Source organism: Podarcis bocagei (genome assembly GCF_964188305.1).
Source record: "Podarcis bocagei genome assembly, chromosome: 8".
Taxonomy (NCBI): Eukaryota; Metazoa; Chordata; class Lepidosauria; order Squamata; family Lacertidae; genus Podarcis; species Podarcis bocagei.
The window spans coordinates 65,454,024-65,466,424 of NC_138133.1; the positions used below are offsets into that span (position 1 = coordinate 65,454,024).

Here is a 12,401-nt window from a genome sequence, read left to right on the forward strand (position 1 = left end):
TTGGTCAATGATTCGATTTGTAAAAATGAGAGATGTTTTTAGCCAGTGCATCCAAAGAACTGTATCAAATTAGCGGGTGGCAACAGATGAGGTTTTTACAGCTAGCAGAGATATATTAAGGATGTCCATCTTGTCCTCTTTTTGGAATTCTATACATCTGCCTGGTTATTGGCTAGAGATGAACCTTTGATGTAATTCAGCAAGGTAATATCCAGAAAGTATTTGAAATTACATTGGAATGTCAAAGGATATGGATGGCAACTTTAGGTTGTTTTCCAAACATTTATCTCCTAGAAAGATCTGCCAGAACACCCATTTCTGTTTTTCAGTGGTAAAGCACATGCACCGCATGCAAAAGTAAGGTAAAAAAAGGTAAAGGTAAATGACCCCTGGACAGTTAAGTCCAGTCAAAGGCGACTATGGAGTGTGGCAATCCTCTTGCTTTCAGGCCGAGGGAGCCGGCGTTTGTCCACAGACAGCTTTCCTGGTCATGTGGCCAGCATGACTAAACCGCTTCTGGTGCAACGGAACACCGTGATGGAAACCAGAGTGTGCGGAAACACTGTTTACTTTCCCACCGCAGTGATAACTATTTATCTACTTGCACTTTGAAGTGCTTTCAAACTGCTAGGTTGGCAGGAGCTGGGACAGAGCAACGGGAGCTCACCCTGTTGCGGGGATTCGAACCGCCAACCTTCTGATTGGCAAGCCCAAGAGGCTCAGTGGTTTAGACCACAGCGCCACCCGCAAAAGTGCCTACCTTCAATCCATGACATTCCCAGAATGGGGCTGGGAAAGACCCCTGTCTGAGACCTACTGCCAGTCTGTGCACCAGACACTCTGGAACTAGATAGACCACTGGTCTGACTCTGTATCAAGCAATTCCCTATGCTCCTGTTATTGACTGCCTAGGTCAAGCAATTTGATTGTTGAGAAGCGGGACCCAATTGCCCCCAAGGTCTTTAGCGATGCAACACACCTACACCCAGCATCTTGCAAGATCAAACATGGGGCACACTTTTCCGGGCGATTGGCTCGCTGTTTCCCAAGGGTGCCCTGGAAACAAATGTAAATCTCGTTGTGCAGCAGAAGACTTCAGCAGTGCAACTTAGAGGCAGATCAACAAAGAATTTTAGATCTATTCCTTCGGAAAACAAGACTCTCCAAAGCCATAGAGGCCTTGGTCAGTTGGTGTTTTTTACTTGACGAGAATTTCTGAACTGGGTCCCTGGATAAATCATTCATCTTTGGTATCCAGGGTAACCAAGTACATGAGGGGTGAGGGGGTTTGAGAGAGAGAGAGAGAGAGAGAGAGAGAGAGAGAGAGAGAGAGAGAGAGAGAGAACAAATGGACAAACAATGTGGTCAGCGAACACCAGCTCAGTATTGGTTGAAAACAGCAAAACCCTGAAGTCAAGTAGGGAATAAAACTGCCATTGCCTTGTTCAAAGAGCTCTGCCCCCCCCCCATAGTAATAAAACAATGTATATCCTTTTATATCCCTTATTGATTTTATTACTCAGTTACAGTGGTGCCCCGCAAGACGAACGCCTCGCAAGACGGAAAACCCGCTAGACGAAAGGGTTTTCCGTTTTGGAGGCGCTTCGCAAAACGAATTTCCCTATGGGCTTCCTTCGCAAGACGAAAGCCCATAGGGAAATCTCCGGGACAGCGGGGAAGCGCAGCGCGTCTTCCCCACTGTCCTCGGACCTCCTCCGAAGGCTGGTGGTGGGAGGAGGGCTCTCCTCCCGCCGCCAGCCTTCGGGGCAGCCTTCCGAAGGCTGGCGGTGGGGCAGAGAGCCCTCCTCCCGCCGCCAGCCTTCGGGGCAGCCTTCCGAAGGCTGGCGGTGGGGCAGAGAGCCCTCCTCCCGCCGCCAGCCTTCGGGGCAGCCTTCCGAAGGCTGGCGGTGGGGCGGGGAGCCCTCCTCCCGCCGCCAGCCTTCGGAGCAGCCTTCCCCGCGCCAGCCTTCGGATGGCTGTCCTGAAGACTTGCGGTGGGAGGAGGGTTTTCCTTCCCACCGCCAACATTCAGAATGCTGTTCTGAATGTTGGCGGTGGGGAGGAAAAACCCTCCTCCCACCGCAAGCCCCGGGAACAGAGGAGAAGCGCTGCGCCCCTTCCCCTCTGTTCCCATACCTGTCCTGAAGGCTTGCGGTGGGGAGAAAAGCCCTTCTCCGCACCGCCAGCCTGGCAAGCGGTTTCCATAGGAACGCATTAATTGATTTTCAATGCATTCCTATGGAAAACCGTGCTTCGCAAGACGAAAAACTCGCAAGAAGAAAAAACTTGCGGAACGAATTAATTTCGTCTTGCGAGGCACCACTGTATAACATCACTGAGTGTGTTGCCATACCTGCAGCAATACCTGGGCTTAAATGTCTGCAAAGGAAATCCTGCTATCTGCTCCCTGAGCAATTAAGAACCTTAGAAGATCCAGTTTCTTAATCGAGCAGGGATCCTAGTTGTTCATGTTATGTCACTGGGAGAAAGAACAAGAAATAGTAATGCGTGTGTCAGAGCTGCTTGAAGATCCTAGCTCACAGAGGATCACGCTAGCCAGCGATCATTGAGTAAAAGTCTTTATTGAATTACAGTTTCCATTCTCACGCTGCTGCGCGCAAACTCTACGTCTAGTAGCTAGATCGGCGAAGCTCCGTCTGAGTCTCCGCCCCGTGTGCACCAACTTAATATCCTAGCCTTGCTCCACCTTTTCCGCCTGACTGTCCTCCTCTGGGTCCCTCTACCCCCCGGGGCTTCTTCCTTCCGGGATTCTTCTGACGCTGACCCGGACCCTCCTGCCTCCTTGCGCCGGGCTTTAGGACCTGGTTCCCTTTCGGGGCTGCTTACTGCGCCGCCTTCCTCTGCATTTGAACTTGGCGCGCGCGCCCAACCTTCCACCTTCCTCTTAACCGTTTCTTCGCTCCCCGATGGAGGTGTGGCCACTCCTGACTCATGCCCTCCCTCCTGTGGTGAGCTGCCAGCGCTTCCCCCCTGGCTCCCTTCCTCTTCCCTGCTTCCTGGCGGTGACGCTGGTCCCGATTTCCAGCTGCTCCCCCCTGAGTCCCTTCTGGCTCTATCTTCCTGGGGTGCCCCCCTTGCCCTGGCCACTGGTGCTCCTTTCTGTGAATCCTCTGATTCACTGGAAAGACTAGGAGATCTCGGGTCGTCGTCATCACTCATCTTTTCTTCTGCCTCCTCCCCTTCGCTCTCTGTTTCCTCCCTTGCCCGTGCCTCTGCTCCTAAACCCCTGACATCCATCCCCCCCTCGAAGCCCCCCATTCCCCCCTCCCCTCCTTCCGGTGCTGGAGCTGGGGGCTGCTGTTGCAAAGGGACGAACGTCGGATATCGGTCGCTTCCCGTGGCGGGCCTCCATCTGAAGTCTTCCGGTTCTTCCTCCCTGCTCTCGTCGACGACGGTCACCTCCGCTTCCATCTCTGTGCCGCCGTGCTCGAAACCAGGGTCGTCCCCGAAAATGTCCATGTCCGTCTCTCCCTCACTTCCTCCTGGCGGCGTTGCTCGTCCTGAGCATTCCAGCCACTTTCTGCGGAACTGCTCCTCTGGCCTATCGTCCCACCAATACGAGGGTTCTGAGGCGGATCCCGAGGGTGACCCCTCCGGGGAACGGACGTCTCGTGTCGGTTCCTCGTCCGAGTCGAACCCCCGGAACGTGCTGGCCGAAAGCGTGGGCGTGAAAAGCCAGTCGTCGAAAAAGTCTGCTGGCATAGGTCTATGTGGGAAGAGGGCATGAAACTCGTCTTTGAGCAGAGGTTCGTCTAAGGCGTAGCCCGGCACCCAGCTGTTCGCACTGGCCGGGGTGCCCTCCTTGGCGAGAAAGTATTCTACCCCCTCTTCCCCCCATCTGGAGTCCAAAATCTCCGTGACTTCGTTGATGCGCTCCTTCTGTGCCACTCCCGCGTGCCCTGTTCTGTCTCTGGCCGGACTCGGCGCCGTTCCGGGTTCCTGGAACCTGTGCGGTGCCTTGTAGGGAGTGAGCACCGATCTGTGGAATACCGGATGCATTCTGGAACCCTCCGGAAGTGCCAGTCTGAAAGCTACCGGGTTGACCTGTTCTTCGACTTGGTAGGGCCCCAGTTGCTTATGCCCTAGTTTCTTCTTGGCCAACGACCTGGCCGGCACTGCGTGGGCTGCTAACCAAACCCAGTCTCCCACGTGGAGCTCTTCTCCAACCCTTCTGTGCTTGTCTGCTTGTACCTTGTATGCGTGCTTGGCCAGCTCCAGGTGGCGCCTCAGCTGATCGTGGACTTCCTGCAGCTCCGACGCGAACGCATCTGCTGTCTGCGGCTCCCCCTCCCCCATTCTTTCCAGTCCCGGGAAGGTTCTGGGGTGCCTCCCGTTGTTGGCGAAGAACGGCGTGACCCCCGTGGACACGTGCTTCGTGTTGTTGTAGGCGAACTCGGCAAGCGGCAGGTAATCCACCCACGTCGCAGGCTGTTGATTTGCATAACATCTCAGGTACTGCTGCATGATGGCATTGACCCGCTCCGCTTGCCCGTTGGTCTGCGGGTGTCTCGCCGACGCCAGGTTGATCTTGACGTTCAGGAAGCCCATCAGCTTCTGCCAGAAATTCGAGATGAACTGCCGCCCCCGGTCGGACAGAATAGACCGTGGCAGACCGTGAACCTTGAACACGTGGTCTATGAACAGTTTGGCGGTTTGCTCCGCCGTGGCCACCTTAGCACACGGAATGAAATGGGCCATCTTGGAAAACAGGTCCACCACCACCAGCACTGCCGTCTTGCCCCTTGAGCTGGGCAGATCCGTGACAAAGTCCAGGGCCACCCTTTCCCAAGGTTCGACCGGAGTTTGCAGCGGTTCCAACAGTCCGGCCGGCGGTCTGTGCACTGGTTTGGCCCTCTGGCAGGTGTCACACCTCGCCACGTAGTCTGCGACCTCCCCTCTCATTCCAGGCCACCAGAAATCCCTGGCTACTAATTCCACCGTCTTCTCCTTGCCAAAGTGCCCGGCCGTGGGCGCGTCGTGCAGCTGCTGCAGCACCTTGGCTCGAAGTTCGTCTCCCGGCACGTAGATGGCCCCTTTACGGATGAGCAATCCATCTCTTAGCTGGAAACCGTCGGCCGCTGCCTTGCCCCTTTGCACCTCTGCCATCTTTGCTTGTGCGAAGGAGTCCCCCTGCAACGCTCGTCGCACCGCCTCTAGGTCCACGGTCGCCGCGGCGCACGCCCACACTGTCGGTGCGAAGATGTGCATGGCGGCCGCTGGTGTTGCGTCCTCCAGATACTGTGGCTTACGGGAGAGAGCGTCTGCCATGATGTTGGTGTCCCCCGGGACATACTCTATTCGGAAGTCGAAGTTCGCAAAGAACTCAGCCCAACGTATCTGCCTTTGGTTCAGGAACTGTGCCGTGCGCCAGTGCTCTAGATTCTTGTGGTCCGTGCAAACCTGCACCGTGTGCTTGGCGCCGATCAGAAAGTGCCTCCACGCCTTGAACGCTGCGTGAATGGCCAGCAACTCCCTGTCCCATATGGTGTAGTTCTGCTCGGACTTGCTGAGCTTCCTGGAGTAAAACGCTCCCGGTCGCCACACCCCCTGCGGGTCTTTCTGCAGCAGGACCGCCCCCACGGCTCTGTCCGAAGCGTCTGTCTCCACCCTCATCGGCTTGCTGGGGTTGACATGAAGCAGCTGCTCTTCCGACGCGAAGAGACGCTTGAGTGCCTGAAAGGACTGCTCCGCCTGCTCTGTCCAAATGAACTTCTTTTTCTTGGAGCTAAGCGTGTCAGTGATGGCCGCCGTCTGCATCGCGAAGCCCTTGATAAACTTGCGATAGAAGTTCGCAAAGCCGACAAACCGTTGGACCTCCTTCCGGTTGCGCGGGCTCTTCCAATCCAACACCGCTCGAACCTTGGCGCTGTCCATGGCGAGCCCCTTGTCAGACAGCTTGTAGCCCAGAAAATCCACCTCCGGCACGTCAAATTGGCACTTCTCCAGCTTGGCGTAGAGCCTATGTTGCTTTAGCCTGCTCAGCACTTCCTTGACGTGTTTGTCATGCTCCTGCTGCGACTCCGAAAAGATCAGGATGTCATCTAAGAAACAGACGCACGTCTTGTAGAGAAGTCCCGCCAACACGTGATGCATAAATGCTTGAAAAACGTGGGAGCCATTTTGCAATCCAAAAGGCATAACTCTATATTCGTAGGTCCCCAGTGGCGTGAACATGGCTGTCTTCCACTCATCACCCTCCCGCATGCGAATGAGGTTGTACGCCCCCCGCAGGTCCAACTTGGTGAACACTCTGCCCTTCCGTACCTTTGCGAGGAGGTCGTCAATTCGGGGCATGGGGAAGTCCGATGGCCTAGTCACACTGTTCAAAATCCTGTAATCCACTACGAGTCTCTTTTGGGGCGTGTCCCGCTTCTTAACAAAGAATACGGGACTGCCCCCCACTGCCTTGGACTCCCGGATGAAGCCGCGCTGCAAATTATGATCAATGAACTCCTTGAGTTCTTGCAGTTCGTCCTCTGACATGGAATACAGTCTCCCTTTCGGCAGCGCCGCCCCCGGCAGCAGGTCAATTTTGCAGTCATATGGTCTGTGAGGGGGTAGCCTGTCTGCCTCCTTCTCGCAGAAAACTTCCAAAAATTCAGCGTACTTGTGGGGAATCGCTTGCAGCGTGCCTAGCAGCAGTTGTGACTCCTCTTCCTCTCCTTCCTGCCTGGGCACGATGCAGTGTTCAGCACAAAAGGAAGAGCCGAAGGTCAGCTGCCTCTGGTACCAAGCCATCGTTGGGCTGTGCTTGTCCAGCCAACTCATGCCCAATACAACGGGCGTGTCAGATAGTTGAGTGACGTTGAAGCTGATGATTTCTCTGTGATTCCCAAGTCGCATCACCATTGGTGGCGTCTGCTTCACCACTTGCCCCCCGAGCAGCTCCCTGCCATCCACCGTGACAACCTGCAGGGGCAGTGTGGCCGGCAGCAACTGCACAGCGTGCCTGTCGACAAAGTCCTGCCCTATAAAGTCCGCATTGCTGCCTGAGTCAATGGTGATTGGCACGTCTATGGTGATTCCATTGGGCAGCTGGAGAGATGCTGTGAGCCTCACTACTGGTTTGGGCGGGAGGGGGTTCACGGGCTGTAAAATCTCTGGGGACTGCGTCACTAACACGTCTGGCTGGGCCCCAGTGCCTCTTCCTCCAGCCAGACTGCGTCGTTTCCCTGCTGTGGTCCTCCTTGCTGCGTTGCTGCAGTCACCATTGCTGAGGCTGCAGTGAGCTTGTGGGGCCTCTGGGGACACTCTTTTGCCATATGCCCTGGTTCCTCACAGACGTAACACTTCCTGTTCCCTCTAGGAGGCTTCGCTTTCACTGCTGCCGGTGCTAGGGCTCTGGTTGCTGACTGAGCCCTTGCACCTCCAACCTCCATAGGTTCGGCTCCTCCTCCTGGCGGAGGCGTGGATTGCGCCCGCGCTGCTTCTCTGGGAAGGAAGGAGGGGCCCCCGGCTGGTTCGCGCCCTCCACGCCCTTCGTCCTTGCTCCACGGACGTCCTTCCAGCCTCACCCCCACTGCCAGTGCCCTCTGAACGACCTCCTGGGTGGTTCGGGGTCTCTCCCCCCTCGCGATCTCATCTTTAATCGAGTTGTGCAGCCCTTCCCAAAAGAGGTCTCTTACAGGAGCCGAATCTCTGTCCCATTCCAGGGCACTGACCAAGGCGAAAAAGCGGGCATGATACTGCCTGACGCTGGCCCTCCCTTGTCTCAGCCCATGCACCTCCTTCCGTGCAAGATCCACGTCAATACTTGATAAAAAGCACCCATCCATCGCTTTAATAAAGGCATCCGCATTCTGGAGCGCCGGATCCTTATCTCTCCATAAATTGCGTAGCCATGCTTTCGCATCCCCATGCAGATGGGACATGATGAACCCCACTCTCTCTTGTTCATCTCTAAAGTCTTTATGCAGCAGTTGCAGTGCGCACAGTACGTCGGCTCTAAAGTTGGGATACTGTTGCAGGTTCCCATCGAAGTGAGAGACCAGCCCGCCTGCCCGTCTCGCCAACCCAATTCCCTCCTGCCGGGGTGTCTGCTTTGTCAGCACGTCTAACCTGACCTGGAGATCCCTGCAGGCGGCAGCTGCTTCCTCCTCTCTCTTCCTGGATGCGAGAACCTCGGCGTTCAGTTGTGCCACTGCTTTTCTGAGGTCCTCTATCTGCTGCTCAGCCGTCATGTCGTCTGCCGTTCGTGAGCTCGCTAGTAGGCACCTGTTTCTCTCCCCTCCTCGAGGCTGTAGATGCCCACAATGGAGAGACGGAGCTTACTGTCAGAGCTGCTTGAAGATCCTAGCTCACAGAGGATCACGCTAGCCAGCGATCATTGAGTAAAAGTCTTTATTGAATTACAGTTTCCATTCTCACGCTGCTGCGCGCAAACTCTACGTCTAGTAGCTAGATCGGCGAAGCTCCGTCTGAGTCTCCGCCCCGTGTGCACCAACTTAATATCCTAGCCTTGCTCCACCTTTTCCGCCTGACTGTCCTCCTCTGGGTCCCTCTACCCCCCGGGGCTTCTTCCTTCCGGGATTCTTCTGACGCTGACCCGGACCCTCCTGCCTCCTTGCGCCGGGCTTTAGGACCTGGTTCCCTTTCGGGGCTGCTTACTGCGCCGCCTTCCTCTGCATTTGAACTTGGCGCGCGCGCCCAACCTTCCACCTTCCTCTTAACCGTTTCTTCGCTCCCCGATGGAGGTGTGGCCACTCCTGACTCATGCCCTCCCTCCTGTGGTGAGCTGCCAGCGCTTCCCCCCTGGCTCCCTTCCTCTTCCCTGCTTCCTGGCGGTGACGCTGGTCCCGATTTCCAGCTGCTCCCCCCTGAGTCCCTTCTGGCTCTATCTTCCTGGGGTGCCCCCCTTGCCCTGGCCACTGGTGCTCCTTTCTGTGAATCCTCTGATTCACTGGAAAGACTAGGAGATCTCGGGTCGTCGTCATCACTCATCTTTTCTTCTGCCTCCTCCCCTTCGCTCTCTGTTTCCTCCCTTGCCCGTGCCTCTGCTCCTAAACCCCTGACAGCGTGGATTAAAAATGCCTTTAAAATGACTTGGACTTCCCCAAGATGGCGCCGAGGTAAGACGCTCTTATCGGAGCTCAAAGAATTTCTTAACTAAATGCCTTTGTTGCCGGCTCTCCTCCTTCTTTTGGATTTTATTTCCTTTTGCTACTTCGCTGGGCTTTTGAACATCTTATCTTATCCTCCTCGGTGCCGGGACTTAGTGAAGTTAATGAAGTTTTAACGAAGGCTCTCAGACATTCCCTCCCGGGCATTAAGGCACTCCCTCCCAGTTTCTCGTTGACTCCTCGTGACAAACTTATCCCAAGGATCTTTAAGGACCTCTAATGGGCTTTTAACCCTAAAAACTATAAATTTATAAAACCACAAATTTCTCCCACCACCTCTAATTTCGTGGACCCCCAAACATCTCAGCTGTTTTAACAAACTGAGAAGAAGGGGGGGGATACTTCAAAGGAGTGCTCTAATTGGACCCAGTTTTAAACTCCTCGCAGCAGCCCAGCCAGGACTGAATGAGAACTGAATGAGATTGCGACCTGAGAACTTTAACACTCTATCACTCCGTTTAGAAGTCTGATCTCATTGATTTAAGAAGAATCTAGCAATGAGAAGAGCCAAAAGACTCAGATGTTCTGATACAGAAACTGACGCAGAGCCCTCCGGTTTTAAACAGAGTAATCTAGATAATTACCTGCTACCTCAAAAACAGCACATATCTCCTCCCAAAACCTTCCTCAACTCTTTACATGGAAAGACAGTTGAAGAGATATCCCTAGGAATAAATGAGGACAAGGCTACTACTCCCATAATCGAGGCACAAGTGCTAATTGATAGAAAGGTGGAGCTGCTGGAGGAATGCTGCCTAATGACTGCTCAAACAGTTCAAAAAATCTTTGAACAATTACAAAACATCTCCAAGAAGCTGGATAACCCAGATGAAAGGAGGCAACTTACTCCCTTTTTGCCATCCTTAATAAGCCCTGGAGACAAACAGAACAAATACAAATTTATACCTCTAAACCAACCAAAAACCAGAGGAAGCCCCCCTCATTCAGTCAACCTGATACTGAGGCCATGCGAGATTGTTCTCCACATTTTTCCATATAGAGGGCCCCTACCTTACTGGGAGTCATCCTTCTGGGCCAGACACCATCTAAATCTGCTCCTAGGCCTTGAGGGTGGAAGCATCGACCTAAAAGCAGTCAAGAGGCTCACTAACGATGGACATTCCAAAAAAGTACTACTAAAATTTGGTAGTCATAGAATTCCAACCAAAATCCTAAGGGTAAAGGCTTATTTAGCCCAGAAAGGAATTATTCCGCGTCGACACTTTGAAGATATATCACTCAGACCATTGATTGCATCTAAAAGACAGAACAAGATGAATAAGGCCATTCTACCAGAAGCCGACATCTGCCCTACTCCCGTGGAAGAACCCAGTAGATGGGAGAAACCGCAGCCAGCTACCCGGGAAATCACACAAGAAAAATCCAAGCTCTCAAACCAAGCGACTGTAGCATCAAATAACAGCCTCGCCCTTGATACAATAGACTGGACAGTCCCAGAAGAAGTAGATCTGCTGAGTAACTTTACCAAGCTACCAGACAAAGAACAAATAAACATACTCAGTAAATTGACGAAACTACAGGCCAGATTGACCGAAATTCACCAACAAGGGCAACAAAATGCAGTAGAAACAATACACAATCAAACTTTACACTTACCAGCCCTCTCCCCTAAATGCATAGTCAAAAAGAAAGCCACCAATGGAACTTTCAAATGTATAGATGCAGACCTTCAAATCCAGCCTCCTTTAGAATATGAAATGGCAAGGAAAAACTCCAGCAATGAGACCACAAATTCCTGGCTGAGATATCAAATACTAGCTCTAAACGAAATAGGTACCCCTTATTTAAGTACTACAAAGGACTCTAACATTGCCGAACAAAAGATGACCTCCAACAGACCTGATTCACTGAGCCCAACATCAAATGAGGCCAAAGAAATGGAACTAGAGACTGAAAACAGTCCTACTGTCCACAACAGTCTACCAACCACAGAAATTTCTCAGGAACAAGGAATAGTTAAGGAAGAAAACCAAGAAAGGGAGGAAATCTTAATTTCCCGCACTTTAAAAAAGAATCTAAAAGACCCACCATTATGTTCCCCGCCGAAAGCAGCGACAAATGGCTGTATCTGCACAAGACAAAATCCCTCGCTGGACTCAATAACAGAACTAGAATGACTAAATACTGTCAACCAGCCATCAACTCAAAAACGGATCCTACGCTTGCTGTCCTGGAATATTGCAGGGTGGGGAAACAAAGACGGAGACCCAGACCTAATGAACTTCCTTAAAGATTTTGAATTAATACTTCTACAAGAAACATGGTCAACTAGAGATATTAAAATCAATGGATTCACCTCCTATACGAAACCCGCAGTGAAAACAAACACGAAGGGCCGGCCGAAAGCAGGGTTCTGTTGCATGATCAAAGACAACTTAGGGTTTGAAATCAAGCAGCTAGAAAAATGCTTACCACTTGCACAAGCTCTACTTTTAACACAAAAAGACGATACTTTGCTACTTGTAAATGTCTATATCCCCCCAACCAAAAACAACAGCAGCAGTGAAAATTGGTCACAACTAACCTTTTATATAGAAAATTTGATCGATAAATACCCAAATGCCTCACTGATAATAGCAGGTGATTTTAATGCCAGAGTGGGAACCAACAATGAACAACTATGTAGCAAACTAAATTGGAATACTGATAATGATATCGCACATGCCCTGAAAATAGGACGATTCTCCAGAGATAGGGTTGTAAACAACGAAGGCTTACGCCTACTTGAATTATGTAACAACTTTAATTTGCAGATTGTGAACGGTTCAACAAAAGGCGATAGAAGCGGGGAGTTTACATACTTCTCCCCCCGAGGATGCAGTGTCATCGACTATATTCTTGTCCCTTATAATATTATAAATTCAATCATGGACCTCAAAATTGGAACGCGTACTGAAAGCGACCATCAGCCATTATTGCTGTCTATTAACTTAAAGGACGAAACCAAAATAACCAAGTACAATATCATAGAACCTTCTCAATACAAACAAATGACCCAATTAAAATGGTCCCAGGAAATGAGTGCAGCAGTGGGGCAAAAACTTACAGCCAACCTGAGAAAACAAGTATTATCCAACTTAAAGACCACTAATCCCTACAGTGATATTCCGAAAATTTATAATGAAATCTTCCAAATGTTTGTAGAGCTTAATACTCCACCTAAAGTTTGGGTACTTAAACATAGCGCTAGCCCTTGGTTTGATGATGAATGTCTCCAGCTAAAAAGAAAGCTGCGCCAAA

General features: G+C 52.0%; 1 protein-coding gene across 2 annotated transcripts in view; it reads left to right on the forward strand.

Annotated features, from left to right (window-relative positions):
• NECAB1 (N-terminal EF-hand calcium binding protein 1) overlaps window positions 1–12,401 on the forward strand; it is a 53,056-nt gene that overhangs the window by 22,224 nt on the left and 18,431 nt on the right. The gene's annotated exons all lie outside the window — the stretch shown is intronic.